The sequence below is a fragment of the Notamacropus eugenii genome, chromosome 1 (genome assembly GCF_028372415.1).
Source record: "Notamacropus eugenii isolate mMacEug1 chromosome 1, mMacEug1.pri_v2, whole genome shotgun sequence".
NCBI classification, from domain to species: domain Eukaryota; kingdom Metazoa; phylum Chordata; class Mammalia; order Diprotodontia; family Macropodidae; genus Notamacropus; species Notamacropus eugenii.
Genome location: NC_092872.1, coordinates 675,353,109 through 675,373,381, shown reverse-complemented (window position 1 = coordinate 675,373,381; position 20,273 = coordinate 675,353,109).

Here is a 20,273-nt window from a genome sequence, read left to right as displayed (position 1 = left end):
TTTTTATTCTGTCCTTTCCAGTCCAAAGATCATTTCCTTTGGTAAAGAAAATAAAAGAAATAATGTAAAACCTGGAGAACTCTCTCTTTTCTCCATCATATATTGCCATTACTTCATGTACTTTGAGAAGGAATACTTATCCTGTTTCAAAGAAAATACAGAAAGGGAACAAGTATCCATTATGTACTTACTATGTGCCGGCATGCACTGTGGTAAGTGCTAAGGGTACAAATAAAAGAAAAAAAAAAGATAGGCTCTTACCTCAAGGAGTTTACATTCTAGTGAGGAAAAATAACATACAAAAGGAGCTGAAAACTGAGATGGGGGAGGGGAGAGGAAGAGATGAAGTTACTGAGGAGCAAGATTCTAAGTCTAGAAAGTCAGGTTTAGAGCTAGAAGAAAGATGGCATGGTGGCCTGGACCTCTTCACAAAATGGAGGTACCAGAAAAGACTCACCAATGGGCCTTGCAGAGGGAAATTCTATGGTGAACAGGACCCAAAACTGATATATTAGATGTTCCATGGGGAGGAGACCCCATGTGCTAAGAGAAGTTCCAAGTTGAGACAACAGTAGGGGCATGATTTTGAAGGCCGCAAGGTCAGGGACAAGACAGAGAAGGGAATGAAATTAGGCCAGCCTGGGCCACTTAACAAAATGGATGCTCCAAGAGGGACTCACCAATAGGAAAAAGCTGACCCTTCTCATCCCTAATCCTTTTAAAATTTATTTTTGTTATCTTTAGCATGCATCACCAACCTGAGCTCTCCTAATGTTACTCAACATTCAACACTTTTGCACTCAGTGACCTGGCCTTTTTTCCACCTTCTGTACCTGTCTTATAAAGATGCAGATTTGCCAAGAAATTCCTCATGCATCCACATCTGAATGATGATCTGCTTCAACTATTAATTTTTTTGAAAATTATTTTCCTTTTCTGTTTTTTTTCAGGTCAATGATTTAGTATATAGAGCCTTCAAAGGTCAATTAGATAACTCCTGAAGAGATCTGGATTCAAGTACTGCTTCTGACATTATCTGTGTGACCACAGGCAAGTTATTTAGCCACAGGAAAATCTCTAAAATGATAAATTAATGCTCAGTCATGGAAGGAGGTTTCCACATCTCTACTAAACCTTGAGATCATAATCTTCATTTTTTTAAAAAGGCAACTCCAGTTTTCTTCTCTCCAGAAATTTCTTTCCACTCCCTGAATGCTACCACATATGAAGCCTTCTGTTGACTTTACCAACTATGTCCTTCCTAAGTCCTCTTCATTTCCAATCTAGCTGCACTCCTCCACACCCATTGATTGTTGTTCTCTTTACTGTTCAGTTTTTTCAGTAGTGTCCGACTCTTTGTGACCCCATCTGGGATTTTCTTGGCAAAGATACTGGCATTGGTTTGCTATTTCCTTCTCCAGATAAATTTACAGATGAGGAAACTGAGGCAAACAGGGAAGTGATACTACAATACTTATTTTACAAATGAGGAAACTGAGGCAAAAAGAGGTGAAATGACTTGCCCAAAATCACACAATTAGTAAACGTCTGAGACATTTCTTCCTAACTCCAAGCCCTCCATCCATTTCTCCATCATGTCCCTCACATCATGCTATGGATCTTCTCTCCTTACTATCTGCTTCTCTTTTCAATCTCCTTTCATGTTATCCACCACCACCCCCCATTAGAATATAAATTCCTTAAGGGCAAGATTTTTTTTTTGTTTGCTTTTGTACTCTTGTCACTTAGAGCCTTGTCTGACACATAGTAAGGATTTGATAAAATGCTTATTCTTGAGTCACTCAATATTTTCCTCCGACATTCAAAGAAATGAAAGCAGCAGCAGCAACTTATGTATTAAGACAGTAGGTGGTAAGCTGAGTTTGGCCTTACAGACACTTAAGGACACAATTTAAATGTATGTATTTTAATCAAACTCAGAGAATAATATACATTTAAACATAAAGCACATTTTCTGGGAGCTCAGGTCAATTAACATTTATATTGGAATTTTGTAAAAATGAACTCAATTCTAAAAATAATTTTCAATGGCTATAGACTCCAATATATACTCTCTTTAATGGATGGCACTGCTCTGTGGTGTTTTGTTTTGGGGTTTTTTTCCTAACTGGGCCTTCCCTTAACCAGTTGAGATCACAATGAAGACTTGATTTTGATCCTCGATGATGTCCTTTCATAAATACTCCATTGAGAGAACTCCTCATCCCACTGGAGGAATTCCTCCTGCTGCTTTTTGTACATTGCACATTTAGCACAGCCCGACTCAGACTGATTCTGTTATCCCTTTGTCGCACTATGGAACTGCCACACCTACTTTTCTGGACATCCTTGAAGTCATTTGTCAGGAAAAAAAAGTGGGGGAGGAATTCTGGATGACAATGCTTTTTTTTTTCTTTCTTTTTTAAAAGTTTTTCTGAGTGCATGCGGATGATCCACAGGAATATGGTATCTGCTTACAAACACTGATTAAATAATAGAATTACAGAATCTCAGGGCAAAGAGGAACCACAGAGACCCTCTAACTCAACTCCTTCAGAGCTCTTTTTCCAGATGAAAACCTGAGACTCAGAGAGATAGAAGGACTTATCACAAAGTCATAAATATTGGCAAAACTGAGACTGGAACTCAGGTCTCCTAACTCCTAGTCTCCTTCCCTATCAATCTTGTATGGTATCAGTATGACCAGGAAGCTCTTTGCTAACACAAGTCCCTAAGGTGAATCAGAGCTGGGCCTTCCACCCATCTCCAAGGGTGTCTATGGCACCAGAAATTCTCAACTTCTTTTTAAGGATGATTTCAAACATTGGGGAAAAAAATCAAAAAGCCATCCCTCGAAAACTGGAGATTTCTACTAGAAGAGAAAGGAGGGAAGAGATACAAAAGAGGGCAAGAAAAGTAGGCAGACAAGAGTAAGGCCTTTCACTCTAATTAAATGTTACATGGAGACATCATTGCAGTTATCCTTACTAAAGCCCTCTCCAAGGCCTTCCAGGGCCTGCAGGTGCAAAAGATATCCCCTTGGTCTTCCCAGGTACTCTAGCGTTGTTTTGTGAAGACATTTAGCATGAACTGGGGAATCCATCTCTTAAGAGATGTTCTCATCCAAAGATGAGTGTTGTCCCGGATCTCTAGTGTCCAGAAGTTGCTTCCTTTGATAGTTGCCCAAGACCATAATATTATAAAATATTCAGGTTGGTAGGGGATTTCCATGGTTCAGCTGTGTCCAACTCTTTGTAATTTCATGGACTTGTCTGTGGGGTTTTCTTGGCAAGGATACTGGAGTGATTTGCCATTTCCTTCCCATTTTATAGAAGAGGAACTAAAACAAAAGAGGGTTAAGTGACTTACCCAGGGTCACACAGACAATAAGCATCTGAGACTGACTTTGAATGCCCTGACTCTAGGACTGGCAGTCTATTCATTCATTGGGAGAAGATAGAGTTCAGCAAATCCAACAGATTCATTTTATGGATAAGGAAACTGAAGCTTGTAGAGATGAAATCACTTATTCATAGTCTCTTACAGAGTTATAAAATAAGAGGTAGAGCAGCAATGTGAACCCAGACCCATAGCTCTGAGTCACTGAAGTGTCCTTTCCACTAACCCAGGGAAAATACAGGCTTTACTTAAAGGAGGCTGATGACAAGTTATCTTTCCTTAGGAGGGGGACTATAGAGGGGATTTGTAGAGATGACTATGGGGATCTTCATGCTCCAATCCCACACTGGAAAATGACCCTTCCTTCACTCATCTCTTCCTTCCTTTGATCCTGTAGCCAAATGGCTCAATCTGAGCTACAGACTATGGGACCAGTGAGGAGGCTTCATTATTTCTTCACAGGAAACTTCAGCCCAAACACCTGTCACCTATCACAGGAGGGTAAGAGCAAGATTCAGCATGTAACTCATTGGCAAAATGTCTGTCATTTTTATGTCATTTAAGGCACTCCACATACTGAACCATGCCTTTCTTTCCATTAGAATGTAAACTCATTAAAGATAGGAACAACTTAATGTTTGTCCCTGTATCCACTACACATCGCCCAGCACCTAGTAAGCCCTTCATAAATGATGGCTGATTGATTCATTTCCAAGATATTCAAGTAGAAAGAACATTCTAGTTGTAATCACAAGACCCAGATTGGAATGCTGCTTCAGATAACTTTCTTGCTGTATCACTATGAGCAATTCACCCCCATTTCCTGAGTCTCAGTTTCCACATGTGTAAAACCAGGAAAACAGCATTTCCTCGACCTTCTTCACAGTGGTATTATGAGGAAAACTCTCTGTAGCCACAAAGTTTTATGGCAATAAAAACCTGCAACAACCCAATGAGTTCGTAGATTCATGTTCCTCACTATTGTGTGTGTGTCTAGAGGTGGGAGATTTGATCAGGGTCGAGTCCCATTATCCACTTAACAAATTGATAAGAGCAGGACTTTTGGAAGAGGGTACTTCTCAAAGAGATGAATGTGTGCCATGGTACCCTTGTGGGAGACATGAGCCTCTAATGATTAGATAGTTGGATCTATCTGTTGATCTGTGATGTATGTATTGCTTATGATCAGATAGTTAGAAGCCCTGTTTGCTGGTCTTTATTTCTCTGTTTGTATTTCCTCTGCTGGTATATATGATTAAAGAAGGTTATTGACTCCTCAAAAGTCGGTTTCTTTTCAGAAAAGTAGATCTAAGAATCTGTGCCAGCAGACTATCCTGCACGTGCCAGGGTGCTTGCTGTTACAACTTAGTAGAGGTGTGACCCTAAACAAGTCACCCTCTGTCTGCCTCAGTTTCCTCAACTGCAAAATATGGATAATAATAACACTTACTTTATAAAGTTGTTGTAAGGATAGAATGAGGTAATAGCTGCAAAGACTTATCAAAGTCCCTGGCACATAGTAGATTCTTGATGAAAGTTTGTTTTCTTCCTTTCCAAACACACCACAGTTCCCTGATATTCTAATATATGACTTACTGTGTTCCCACTGAGCAAGTGGAGGAAATCTAGGACAAGGTGGGATATTATGAGGATATTTGCACAAGTGGAGAAAAAGAGGAAAGGGAAAAAAAGAAAGTCAAGAAGATCAGGGAAAGAATGATCTACACTCAAACTGACTGAAATATTCTCACGTCATCCTTAACAATCTCCCATCTGAGTCCAGAGTAGCAAAAGCCAGCACCCCAGTGGACAACAAGAAACAGAAGAATCATAGCTCTAGAGCCACAAGGAACCCTCAAATAGCTAATAATAATAGCTAATGCTACATGCCAAGAACTTTACAAATATAATCTCAACCCTGGGAGGTAGGTGCTATTATAATACCCATTTTATAGTTGAGGAACTGAAGCAGCCAAAGATTAAGTTACTTGCCCAGGGTCACCGAGTCAGTAAGTGTCCAAGGGCAGATTTGAACTGAGGTCTTTTTGAGTCTAAGATACCATGAGGCTCTATCCATAGCACATCTAGCTGTCATCTTGTCTATATCTCTCATTTTACAAATGAGGAAAGTTAGTCTCTTACCCAGGGCCACAGAGTCAGGAAATCACCAGAGATGTGATTCAGACCCTACGGGCTTTAATTCCTCTCCTTTCTGAAGCCCGCGCATTGAGAACTATACAAGAAGATGCTTGGAATTTGAGAAGGAACAATATAGATTTCTTATTTGTATGTCCGTCACTCCCACATCATGTGGGGAGTTTAATGGAGTTTTTTGTTTTGTTTTGTTTGAATCAAGAGAATACTTTTCCTGGGATCCCATGCTCCTACACAAGACAGAAAGGGTAGGAACAGGGCTATGCGAAGCTTTATATCCCGTGGCCTTGCAATCAAAACCTGTTGATGCTTATTTTAGGTGTCCAGTCTCCTCTGACACTGTATTTAATGTAGAGTGACTTATGCCATCCCTTGCCTTGCCCATCTTTCATTCTCTTTGTTGGGGAACAGCCCTGTAAAAACATAAACTTAAGAGAGGCTTCTCCTAAGCATGGAAGTAGATCTGCACTTCTAGAGGCCCAGAAAGTTTATTAAGGGCCATGCTTTGTGAGTTGCTGGCATTCTAATGCTCTTGGTTGCTGTGTATGCAGATAGCATGTCTCCCTTTATATGAAAATTACAGGCTTCGGTTTCAGAAATGACATGATACTCCTTTAAACACCCAGGAGTACTTCCACAAGCTCTATTACTTTACTCTGTCTTCATTTACCGCCCGAGAGGTAGAGCAGCATCGTGTGTGTCAGGCTGCTCCCCATGAATAATAGATATGTCATTTTTAACTGTCAACAAAGTACCTGTAATGGTGTACTAGGGCTTTTAAATAACCCGGCCAAGCCACGGCTTTGACATCACATTTATGCAGCGCTTTGCAATGGAACAAAAAATGATTTTAAAACATACCTGGATTAAGCTGCAGAATCAGGTTTATTCACACATTATTTTCCTTATTTAATATTTCATTGGGCTGTGCCTCCCCCTCTTCTGCTGCTGCTGCCTCGTAGGAAGCAAGACAATGAAGATGCCCCATAGACCCTTCTACTGTTCCTAAGCTCTGAGGCAGAAAGATCTTTCCCCAGGATGCTCAAGTTTTGGAGGCTGGCACAGTTATCAGTGAGAGTTCTTTCCTGCTTGTCTATGACATCTGGGTGATTAAAAAGAAGGAAAAACAACTCAAACCCTCTTTTCTCTGGACAACAGCAGTTAGCACAATCTGCTGACTATTCTAAGCTGGGGCAAAGTGATGAGAATTCCTGACTTGCCCACGAGAAAAATATGTTTATCTGAAGACAAGATCTTGGCTCTCAGGCCACAAAGGTTGTAGATTTTGGCAGGACAAATAGATAAGCCCATAAAGTAGAACAGGATGTAACCCTCTTGCCTCCTGGGCTTCTCTACCAAGTAGATGTCTTTGTCAGGTGTCAGAAAGTGAGACCTGACTTAAAAAATAGAACAAAATGGTATGGCTCAAGCAGGGAAGTCTAATCATTGTGATTCTCTGTCCCCAGGCCTTCATCTTTTTGCCCACATAATGGGAGGTGGGGATGTGTAAATAGTAACACCCCCATTTAGATATGGCTTTCTTAACTCTGGTAATCACCACAGGTCTGTGAGGTAGGAAGGTAAGCATTACATGGCAGATTTGGCAACCATTATTTAATCCAAAAAGGAAAAGTGATCAGATGCCTACGATGGTCAAGGTAATCACTGACCTGGGCAAGATCCAGCTCAGGCTCAAGAACATAGTCTCCTCAGCTCTCAGCTGGATTGTATGGGAGAAGAAGAAACCAGTCTAATTAATAAAGCCTTATGATTTGTCCTTTGTTTTGAAGAGGACCAGTGACAGCTCAGGATGATGCCTTGACTCCTGAGTGAATTGAACTTAAGTGAGCAAAGCTATGCAAAGTTGTTAGCCTCACTCTCTCTTCCAGAGTCATCAAAGTCCAGTGGCAAGACAAAAGTCAGAACAACTGGAAATGGCTAGGGATGCAGCAGGTAGTATAGGCATCATGATCATCTAACCAAGCTCTAAGCACTCCGTAGTATCTGTTTCAGCCATCTTCCTGTTCATTGGAACAAATTGTCCTATTGGACATTCTACCCAGGGGGAGTTTTGGGGTAGGCATCCCCCTAACTCACCAAGAGTTTTGAGTCCTATTGGTTACCCTCAATCTAGTTTAACCTGTCTGCCATGTTGGTTTTACCAGGATGTGACTGCTGTACATGCTACAGCTTCTTGAAATTATAGGTGAAAAGCTGAGCTCCAGGTGGACACCAATGATAGATGCGCAGCCCTGAAAAGACCTCAGCAAGCCCCCAAACCAAATGTACTAGTCTTCCCAGAATACTCCATACATGCCAAAGAAATTATTATAATGGAGGCTTTGAAAAGGCTGATGATAACAAAGAATCTGAGGTACTGTTAGAATGAAAAGGGAGGCTAGACTCCAAAGAGAGTAGGACTATAACAAATTATGTTATAGTCACCTTTAAGGTTAGTGATCAAGGGCAGTAAATAGGGAACAAGTAGAAGTGCCCCTTAACCGGGAGATGATATTGCTAGACAACAAGGCATGTTCAGAGACTTCTAAGTAATTACATAGATTTGGAAGAGACAAGTTTATGGATCTGAAAGAAGATCTGGGGTAGCCAGGTAGTACAGTGAAAAGAGTACCAGCCCTGGAATTAGAAGGACTTGAGTTCAACTCCAGTCTCACACACTTAATAGATGTGTGACCCTGGGCAAGTCATTTAACCCTGCCTCCAGAAAGAAAGAAATGAAGGGAGGAGGAAAGGAAGGGAGGAAGGAAGAAGATTTTGCAAAGTCAAGAAGACCTAAGTTCAGATCCTTTCTCCAACTCTTACAAGTTTTGTTTAGCCTATAACAACTCATTATTTAGCTAAGCAACTCCTTGAACCTCTTGAGCCTTCGTTTCTTTCTCCTTTAAATAAAGATAATAATTCCCGAAGTATCTGTCTCACAGGGTTGTTATGAGGCGTAGATGAGGGCTCTTTGAAGACTTTTAAGAACTATATAAAAATCAGAAAGTATTGCCATTATTAATCACTCCTATGGTTTCATTGGCATAGGGAACTCCTCATAAGGAAATTTCCAAGCCAAGCCTGCTCTGACACTTAATATTTTAGAGAATTCTCTGGCGTGAGAGGAAGTTAATTCACTTGCCCAGGGTCACAGAACCAGGGTGATCGGAGGTAAGACTGGGACCCAAGTTTTCCTGCCTCTGAGGGCACCTTAATGCCCATGATGCCACAGATCAATATTATGTATTAATCAACTTTAGTCCTTCCTTAACTAGCAGAGCTGGGCTTCATAACCAGGTCCCTGGATGCTAACTCCAGGGCTCTTTCCCCCACCTCCCCAAATCCTACTGGTCTTTGAGGGCCCAGATCTAGTACCCACCTCGAGCACGCATAAAGCCTTCTCTGTCTCTGAACGATTTCCTTGGAAGTTTTCCATCATTATATGGATCTCAGAAATCAGAGCACATTAAAAAACAGACAATTTTGAAAGACTTAACTCTGATCAATGCAGTAAGCAACTGTGATTTTAGAGGACCAGTGATGGTGAAGAATGCTACCCCACTTCTGACATACAGGTGATGGGCTCAAGATGTAGAATGAGACACACATTTTTGGGTGAGGCAGTTAATGTGGCACAGTAGATAGAACCTTGATCTAGGAATTAGAAAGACCTGAGTTCAAATCAGGACTCAGACACTGTGTAACCAGGGTAAACCACTTAACTTCTATCTGACTCAGTTTCCTCTTTTGTAAAATAAAGATAATACTCTCTACCCTCCATCATTATGGTGAGAATAAAATTAGATAATATTAGTAAAGCTCTTTGCAAACCTTAAAATTATAGAGAAATGCTAGCTAACTAAGTAGCTAGTAGCTGGTAGTAGTAGCAGCAATAGTAGCAGTAGCAGTAGCAGTAGCAGCAGCAGCAGTGGTAGTAGTAGTGGTAGTAGTAGTAGTAGTAGTAGTAGTAGTAGTAGTAGTAGTAATAGTAGTAGTAGAAGTAGTAGTGGCAGTGGTGGTATTTTGGATGTGATCAGGAATTTGTTTTGCCTTATTATTCATAGTTATAAAAATTTTGAACTTTTTTCAGTGATAGGGGAGGGGAAGAGAGAAAATCAATCTTTGTTAATCGAAAAAAGTTTCATTTAAAAATGAAGTAAACTAGCACTCCATAATCTTGAAATGTTTTCTCATTTCAATTTATGAAATCTTCCCTTTTCTCCTTCCTCAAGTGAGCTTTCCCACCTGGGATCTTTCCTAACTACTGGTCTGAACTGCTTTGTGGCATACATAAATTCATCTATGGATTCTAATCTTTTGTGTATATATCAATCTCTACCGAAGTCATCCTGTGATATCTCAGCATCGTTGTGTGGAGGCAACCCTGGATCCTTAAATGTTTTGTCATCAACATACAAGTACTAGCTGCAAGCTGAAAATATCAGTGTTAGGTCACGTCTGTGGGAGGAGAGCTAACCTTGCCAGGTTTATGGAAGTTCATGGGCAACAGGTTGGCTCACAGAAGATAAATTGTTTTAGCCACTGTAATGCACTAAAATCTCCATTAAAGCATAGAAAAATTGTTGTTTCTTTTAGTAAAAGTTCTCATGCTGGTAGAATTATATATCTTTAGAAGTATTAAGGAAGAAAATGGACACAACTCATCCTTTTATTAAGATCTCCTTAGGGGGAAAGGAAAATATACCTTTTCTCCTTTGTATCCTCACTCCTCCAAGTGCTTTTTTGTTCATATTCACCACTAAATAAATATTTAGAGATTTCGATTAAATTTGATGTGGGATGATCTTGGGTGTCCAGCTTGACTGCTGACTCCATTAGAGTTGACACTTTGCCTCATGCTTCTAGACCCACCAAGATAACAGACCCTGGACAAAGGAAAATTGCCCAAATTTTCAGTCTCCTTCCCTTTGGATAGCTCATGATGACTCCCATTTCTATAGTACTTTGAAATTTACAAAGTGTTTTCCTCACAACTCCTTGAGGTGCTAGTGAGAATATTATGATACAGATGAGGAAAGAAGTGAAGTGACTGGTGTGCAGTCAAACAACTAGGGAGTGACAGAGTGAGGACTTGAATCTAAGACATCTTCCTCCAAGTCAGAAGCTTTCCCCACTAACCACACTACCTCCCTCTATCTGGTTTCCCATCGTCTGAGGTTCTCAAACTCAAAGCTTTCCTAGAGCACCATCACTCCAGCAGGCACCTGTAGCTGCTACGAGAACGTGTTTGCTTCATTCTCCCTTCTAGCCACCGCAAAGCTTAAATTAGTAACTATGCGGGCTCCTTCCAAGGCATATCAGAGACCAGCTGTGCAAAGACCTGTCACCTTCTTGTCAGGGAAAGTTTTCTGTCCAAAGAACTTTCGTCATCCCTCGTGTCTCCAGTAGCTGGATGTCACTTGAAGAGACAGCTGAAGTCACTTGCAATGACTGGTCTCAAATCCAAGCTCACTGCCCTTGTCACTGAAAGCCTCAGCCCGCAGCGAAAACTGTCACTGATCATGTTTAGATATGTACGCTGAGGCATTAGATTAGAAGGGAGTGTGCACACGGTGGGAGTTTGAAAAAGGCCAAGTTGCAAGGGAAATCTTAATAACAGGGAAGAATGCTTTAAAGAGGCATCTTTTTCCCAAACCTAATTTGTATTTCTCTTCAAACACAGTGTGCACATCTACACAGAGAGGCTCAGATACACAGACACGCATACAAACATGCACACAATAACCTGGACATTCATAGACATGCACATACAGAACAACATAAACATGTATAAACATAGGTGCATGTAAGATGCAAAGAGACACATGAACAAAGACACATAAAGCATAGACACACAGATGTATGGATTAACACTCATATGTGTGTATAGTATACATATATGTATATCTATATAGATATGCAAATAGATGTATAGATATAAAAGACCGATAAATCATATAAACATATCCAGTCATATATAGCCATAGCACATATACACAGACATACTACTACAATGTTGAAGGTTTTCCAGGCTTTGCTGTCATCGTGCATGGCAGATGTTGGTGGACTGATCTCAAAGAGAATCAAACAGTAGACTGAAGACTGAATTCATCAGTTGTGCACACCATAATGAACACACACAGGAGCTCATAAATATTCGTGTATGCAAGCGTGCGTGCACACACACACACACACACACACACACACACACACATGCTTTTCTGACCACTATGCTCTAGAAAGATCTAAGCTTTGATGTAGGTCTTTGGGCAATGGTGTTTTGTTTTGTTGTTTATCAAGGTCTGTTGAAAGGGACAGCTAGCTTCAGAAGCATTCTAGAAATCACCATTACCCAAGAAGACAGTCTCTAGGAAATCATCTTGTCACTTGTAAAGATCTTTATACATATAAGAGGATGCTAAGTATTATCAAAAAACGAACATCAGTTCAAACAGAAAATTAAGTTTGGAGAGGACCACGAACAGAGCCTGGTGCTATCTGATCACCTCTCCCATCTTTTGCTACAATTCTCCTTGCTCTGGAATGCTTACGGTGGCTACTGTCAAACCCGCAGTGCAAGAAAAATGGCCCAATTACGAATTAATATACATTGGCTGCAACTGAATGCTGCACTTCAGCTTGTGCAGATTTATAGTAGGTTTCTATTATTGGTATTAATAAATGTATTTATAATAAAAAGATAGATTATACCTTTAATAGTTAGAATTTATGGCCATCATCTCTGTGATTGGGTTCTACAAAGCCATAGAATTAACCTATAGGGTACAGAGAGAACCAGGCTCATGCTAGAGTGAGTTATCACCAGAACTTTGATGTAGTTTTTGGTGAGATTTTTTGAGGGGGAAGGCTAGAAATCTAGGGTGCTTATGCAATTGGGTGTGAGAAGATCATGGGAAGAAAATGATATCTGATGGTTTGACTAAGGGTCTGAGAAGTGAATAGGCAGAGTGGTGTCTTTGTCTTACAATGGAGCAGAAGTCAAGAGACCCAGGCTCCCATCCCAACTTTCAGGATGTATGATTTGCTAAGTGCCCCTGAGCAAGACACTTTAACATCTCTTTGCCTCAATTTTCTCCTGTGTAAAATGGGGAGAAGGTGACCTTATGCTAGCTGTTATGATTACAGGTAGAAATTATCCATAGGAAATGCCACCTAAATCTTCCCCTTCCTCCATAGTTTTTAGCTCCCTTTTATGTATTATCTTTCCCCATTCAAATGAAAGTTCCTTGAGGACAAGAACTCTTTCTTTCTGTTCATACTTGTATTTCTGATATTTAGCGTAGCAACTTGGCACATATTAGATGCTTAATAAATACATATTGACTGACTGACAGCACATGGGCCTTCATTAAAGGTGACATTGATTTCAATATTCCTGCCTTGGAAATGTTTTAAATTATGCTCAGAAAACTCTACTTAAATGTTAGGAACATAGAAAGAGGAGTTCAAATTCAGCCTCAGGTACCTATCAGCTATATGATCCTTAGCAAATCACTTAATTGCTGCCTGCCTCAGTTTCCCCATCTGTAAAATGGAGATCATAGTGGAACCTCCCTCCCAGGGTTGTTGTGAGGATCCAATGTGATAATATTTATAAAAAAAGGCTTTGAAGATCTTAAAGTATCATATAAATACTTGCTCCTCTTATCGCTGGTCTTATCAGTTAAAGCTGTCTCGTTAACTAATTCTACCTAACAGAAGAAACAGGATGGATACACAACCCTTAGTTCAGAAAAGGAGAAAATAAAGGCTGGTGGAAAAAATCAGCCAATAGCTTTGGGAGGAATTTGACTTCATTATAAGATGCAGGATAAGTTAGAAAAACACATGCTTTTGGTTTAAAAATCTGTTTAAATTAAGTTGCAACCAGTAAGAGTTAAGAGTTGCTAAGAAAGGTACATGTTGTGTCAAGGTATGTCTATCACTTTAAAAGCTCGTGGCATAAGATTATCTAATTTAGTGTTTTATATTTGTCATGTTTAGCCATACAAAGATTTGGAATTTTACAAATAAAATTTGATACATTACAGTTGAAAACTGTTTGATAGGTAAAGCAAGCATCTGCCTTTTGGACCAAGAGATCAATCTACCTACCACCACCTGGGAATAACACCCCAAAAACACCCATGTGTTGAAGAATAGATGAACCTTCTGAAGGCTGAATCTGTAACTTCAATGTGATAAGATGATGGGAAAACTGATGGTTTTTTCTGACTTGGTCCCCACTATTTCTACAGGATAAGATTACATCCCTTCTTGGTTCCAGCCAGCTGTGTGTCTCAGGATTGTTTCTTTTGGGGATATGTCCAACAGCATCTGCCACACAGAAGGAGAGAATAGACCAAGACATCTTCAGGAGAGACATGGTATGTGCTTCAGTTCTAAGACATGGAAGGATGCTAACTAGACCACTGGGAATACTATGTGGCAATTGGAGATTCTCCTTATCTACTTTGGTGCCCCTGATAACACAACTGAAAAACATAGTGCCAGGAATGTTTCTTCATAAATCAGTAAAAAATTTAGTTTGGGAGATTTTCAAAGGCTTAAGTGAACCCCTGATCCAACCTACACTGAAAAAAGTAGAAAACTAAAAACTTTAAACTGACTTAAAATATATATGTAACGATGAATTCAACAATTAGAAAAATGTTTCTGGGTATGATCACTTGACCTTTGCTCCCACAAGGTGAGTTCTTAAAACTCTACCATAGACAGGTGTAAAGACTTTTGGGTGGTGGGGTGTAGGTAAGTACTGCAACAGTTTTGTTGAAAGAAAAATACAGTACAATTACTCAAAAGCTTGAAAGAAACTTAGACTCCTCCTTTTAATCATAGGGCCAAGTGCAGAGTAGACTCTGGGTTTTGTAATCAGATGAGGTTGGTTCATCTACCTCCCAGCTACTTCCCAGCAAAGGTCAATCTCTGCTGCTATGAAGAAATACCTTCCTTGTTTGGCTTCGACATTCTCTTAGAATGACCGATTTATTGGCATATAGTTGGGCAAAATAGTTCCTTATTATTGCTTTAATTTCTTTTTCATGAGTGGTGAATTCACCCTTTTCAATTTTGATGTTGGTCATTTAGTTTTCTTTCTCTTTTTTAAATCAAAGTAACCAAAGGTTCATCTATTTTATTGTTTTAGTTTTCTCATAAAACCAGCTTTTAGTTTTATTTATTAGTTCCATAGTTTTCTTACTTTCAATTTTATTACTCTCTCCTTTGATTTTCAGAATTTCTAATTTGGTATTTAATTGGGGATTTTTAATTTGTTCTTTTTTCTAGCTTTTTTAGTTGCATGCGCAATACATTGCTCTCCTCTTTTTCTATTTTTTCATGCAAACGTTTAGAGACATAAAAGTTCCCCTAAGAGCTACTTTGACTGCAACCCATAAGTTTTGGTATGTTGTCTCATTGCTGTCATTCTCTTTGTGACCTTGACATTCTCAATGGTATCACTGAACTCTGTGATGGCAAGGTCTTCATAAAGATTTACATGATCAAGCTATGGCAATGGTGATACACTGAACAATAGAGTCATTTTCTGTCCTTGGCATATCTCACACACAAGTATTTGGGGAAAGAATTTGCTTCCAATCTTCCAGTTTCTTCTCCCAAACAGAATTTTCTATCCCATGGCTTTCGAATACCTAAAATTTTACATCTCTAGATCAAAGGAAAATGTCTAGGTAGGTAAAATTTACCAGGTACAATAAATATTCACTGATAAGGATGCCATTCGTTTAAAATCTGTTTTCATTTGGATCTGGAAAATTGCAGTTTATCTCCCACATATGGAGGGAAAAAAATGTTTTCTGAGCCTTCAATAAGTATTTCCAATCACTTTAGGAATCATGAAATGTATATTAAGTGCCTACCATATGCTAGTTGTTGGGAAAGATATTATGATAAAAGAAGATATAAACCCTGCTGTCAAGCCTACTTTTGGACAATCCTTTGGGGAGCGTACGTATGAAAACAACCAATATATAACAAAGCTCAGTGGAATGAGCACTCAATATGGAGTTGAAGGACCTGGATTCAAATCTTTTCTCTGCCATTGGACTGCCTGTGTGAATCTGGGCAAATCATATGGCAGATTCAATTAAATGACTACTCACGTCCCTTCTAGCTCCAAATTCTAGAATCCTAAGAACTAGATTTAGAGATGGAAAGAACCTCAGACAACAGCTTTAGTCCAACCAGTTGAATCACAGAGAGATTAAGTTATTTGCTCACAGTCACATAACTAGTGAGATCTGGTTCTATTTTTTCCTCTGTAGAGGAGTAAGAGTTCACTTTAAGCAGCAGGTAGATAAGGGGAAAATGGATAAAGGTGATTGCATCTGGGCTAGACTTAGCAGATGGATAGATCAAGACACATACACGGGATTCAAAGAAGAAAGAACCCCCCCAAGACCTCAGGCCTGGGAATCAAGAGGTGTGTGTTCTAATTTCAGTTCTGCCAAAACCTTCCATGTGACCTTAAGGGAAACCTTCCTCTCTCCAGGTCTTAGAATCCTTCTGCCACACCTCACCCCTTCAAGCCCCTATAAAATGACTTCTATTCCATCTCTGACCCTATGGGGTCCACCCACGCTTCTGGACATTTCAGAGACAAGTGCTTAGAAATATGAATTATCCAAATAAGCAACCCAAGGTTTCCTTTTATTTGTCTATGAGCCCAGCCAAAGAACATTTCTATTAGAAAGCTGAATCACGAAGAGGCTTAATTAATATAACCGTCTAAAAGGTGAAATGTTCCTTCATAACACAGACTTTAAGATGGAAAATCAGATTCCTGAGGAGCAGGCTGGGAGGAGAAACTGCTGCTTCCCTTAAGGATTTCATCCCAACAGTCTCATGGAGTGGTCTAACAAACATTTGAGCGTGATAAAGATATGACTTTTGGTGCTGAGAGAATTAGTTCCTCAGAGACAAGTGGATGGAGGTGGAGGCAGGCGCCCCTTCCAAAGGAAGCAGGACTCAGCTATTTCAACATGAACACTGACTCTTCCTTTTTTCCACATAATGACTTTAACCTGGTGAATACCTTTCCCCTGCCAAAAATCTGTCCATCCTAAGTATGTTTTCAATTGGAAAATGGAAGAGTATCCCTGCTGGCAGGAGCTCAGCAAGGTAGATCTTTATTATTGCTGGGCCGTTCTCACCAATATCTGAGCCTGTCAGTATTCCCATTACAAACACAATGAGAGCACCGGGCGCTGAACTTCAAACCAGAATGCAAAAATACAAGAAACAGGGCTATTACAGCCCTCTCTAAATTGGTAGAGGAGGGGGATAATTTGCTCTTTGTAACTCAAAAAAAAAGTAGGAATATAGACATGCCTCACCTTTGCCTGCCTATTACCTCAAAAATGGAACATTTGGTTTGCGGAAGTCAGTCAATAAACTTATTAATCACCTACTAATTACCAGTCACAGGGCTAAACTCTGAGGATACAAGGAAAGACCAAAGCCAATCCCTTGACTCAGAGGAGGAGTCACAATTGAATAGGGAAGACAACAGGCAGACAATTATGTACAAACAAGTTAGAGGCAAGTTAAGTAAAATTAAGTAGGCATAGGGATAGGTAGGAAATAATCAACAGAGGGAAGGCACTTGAACTAACAAGGATTTGGAAAGGCTTCCTAGAAGGTAGGACTTTAGCTGGGACTAGAAGGAAGGTAGGGAAGCCAGTATGTGGAGATAAAGAAGGAGAGTGTTTCAGGTATGGGGAAATGTTGAATGAACTGTGCCCATTCTATTTCAACAGGAAGACTTGACTGATTGACATGGGGACTAAGCGACCTCCCTACCCGGACTAGCTTGTATTCATCATTCATCTATCTGTCCATCCATCTATCCATTCATCCATCTATCTATCTATCTATCTATCTATCTATCTATCTATCTATCTATCTAATCTATCTATTCATCTATCTACATACCTATCTACCCCTCCATCCATCCTTCTATCTGTCCATTCATTCATCCATCTATCTGTATATATATATATATATATATATATATATATATATGCCTATGTGGATATACATACATATGTCTGTATATAATTATATAGCGTATATGTATCACATGTGTATATACATGTGTGTGTGCACATATGTATATGCATATATTTTCTACATAATTATATTAAACACATGTATGTGTATATAGCTACCTATACATGTCTGTATATGTAAATATATACATATATGTGTTCATTTATAATTATATAGAGAATATATGTGTATTTTGTGTATATTATATTTTTGTGTATATTATATGTGTGTGTATTTGTATATTTTTATAGAATTATATGAGTACACATATATGTGTGCATATCTATCTACCTATATATGTACATATACATATACATGTTCACATGTAATTATATAGAGAATGTATGTATGTATGTATATATATATATTATCTATATAAATATATGTGAACACAGGACCATAGATCTAGACTTTGAAATGAACTTTGAGAACATCTAGTCTAGTCTCTATTTTACAGACAAGGAAACTGTGGCCCAGAGAGGTTTAGCAGTTTTTTCCAGCATCACACAGGTAGGGAGTGATAGACAGCATTATCCTTTGAACCCAGGATCTGTAACTCCAGAGTCAGTGCCATATGTTGACACCCCATTACGATGTAAACTCCTTAAGGACAGACTGTCTATTTCACTTTTGTCTTTGTACACTGAGTGCCCAGCACAGTGCAGCACTTAGATAGAAGTCTCCTACAAAATGTTTACCGCTTGATGGCTTGCATTCTTTTATTTTCTGCGGCCATTCCTCTTCTCCAGCACACATTACCATCCTAGCAAAATGTAAACTCCTCAAGGACAGGGATGATTTAAGGTTTTTTCTATGTATTCTCAGAACATAGCACACAGTGTGAGGCACAGAGATAAAGTAGTAGGCCCCTAACAAATGATTATTGAATGGCTGAATGAATTCCTTTAGAGCTGGTAGCCAAATCATTGAAGGGAACAAGTCCCTAGCTTGATGTTATGAAAAGAGCATTAGGAAGCTGGGTCTGAAGACTCACGTTCTAAACCTGGTCATCTGGGTGATATGGGGCTGCCACTTCCCAACCTCTGATTCCTGCCCCTAGGATTTCCTTGTCCTACATGGGGCTGTTAGTCTGAGGATTGAGGGGCTCACACTTGTGAACTGACAATCTGTTTTCCTATTATAAGCCCTATGGAGGAATCCTCTGATTCTAGAACACATTGCTACTTGATTCCAAAGCTGCTGGGGGAGAAAATAACATCCTAGGACCTCCTTTGAAACTCTGCTTGCCAATCACATCCTTGTCTATTTCAACATGGAACTGTCTATTCACTCAATCCACTTTTATACTTTCCTTAGGATTTTATAATTGATGGGATGGGCTCTAGGGTTGCTCCCAAAGGATACCCAGGTGGGCATGGATTGGCTAGACCTCTCATCTATCCACTGATCTGGGGGGCAAGTTAATTGTAGAGATGAAGATAGTCTTTCAACTCTAGCATAGTCCTAGATCATAGAGGGACCTCAAAAGTCCTCTAAATGAATCCCATTATTTTATAGATGGAGAAACTGAGGTCTTGAAATATTAAATAATTTGTTGAAGGTCATACAAAATGTATAAAATTTTTCTTTAAAAAAGAAAATAAAATGTCCTTCCACCCCTGAGAGTCTTCTGAGGTAAGCAGCATTTGGAATTTCAAGATTAGAGTTTTCTGGGTCCTTGTTACTGTACTTGTATTAGGATTTAAAGCTGAAAGGGACCTTGGTGATCACTGAGTTCATCCCATTTTACTAGAAAGGCTTCCTAACCCCTTGCTTTCTGACTCCAAGTCCAGAGCTTCCTTTAGCACAGCAAATGCTTGCAGTCTCTTTTGTGATACAGAGCACATCCTACCATTTTATCTATTCGGCATAGATCAAGGGTGGGGAAACACCTCCTAACAGATTTGCTTCTAATAAATATCCTCTTTATGGTGGTAATGGAGAAACAAGCTTCAGAAACTCTTTTTCCCAAACTTTCCTAAACTGCCATGAATGTTCTCTCTAGAGAAGTAGCATATAGGAAGAATCCCCCATATGGGAGTTAGGGGACCTGGGTTCTGATCCTAGCTCAGCCAATGCCTCGCTGTGAGACCACTGACAAGTATACCCCTGCCTATATTTTTTGCTTTCTCTTTCATCAAATTAAGCATTGGTCTTGATGCTTTCTCCTTCTCCTCCTCCTCCTTCTCTTTCTTCTTTTTCTTTCTCTTCTTCCTCTTCTTCTCCTTATTCTCCTTCTTGTTCTCCTTATTCTCCTTCTCCTTCTTCTTTATCTTCTTCTCTTCTTCCTCTTTTTTTACTTTCTTTTCTTTTCTTCTTCCTCTTCTTCTTCTTCATCTTCTTTCTTCATCTTCTCCTTCTTCTTCTCCTCCTTTTTCTTCTTCCTCTTCTTCTTCTCCTTATTCTCCTTCTTCCTCTTCTTTTTCTTCTTCTCCTTCTTCCTCTTCTCTTTTGGCTTATCCTTTTACTTCTGCTTCTTCCCTTCTTCCTCTTCTTCTTCTTCTTCTTCCTAGGTTTCTTTATCTTACCCAGTCTATAAATGCAGTGACCACTCATGGGCCACCCACATTACTGAAAGACATGGAAACTTTGACCTGCTACTTTACTGGTTTTCTTCCCCTTAGGCAGCC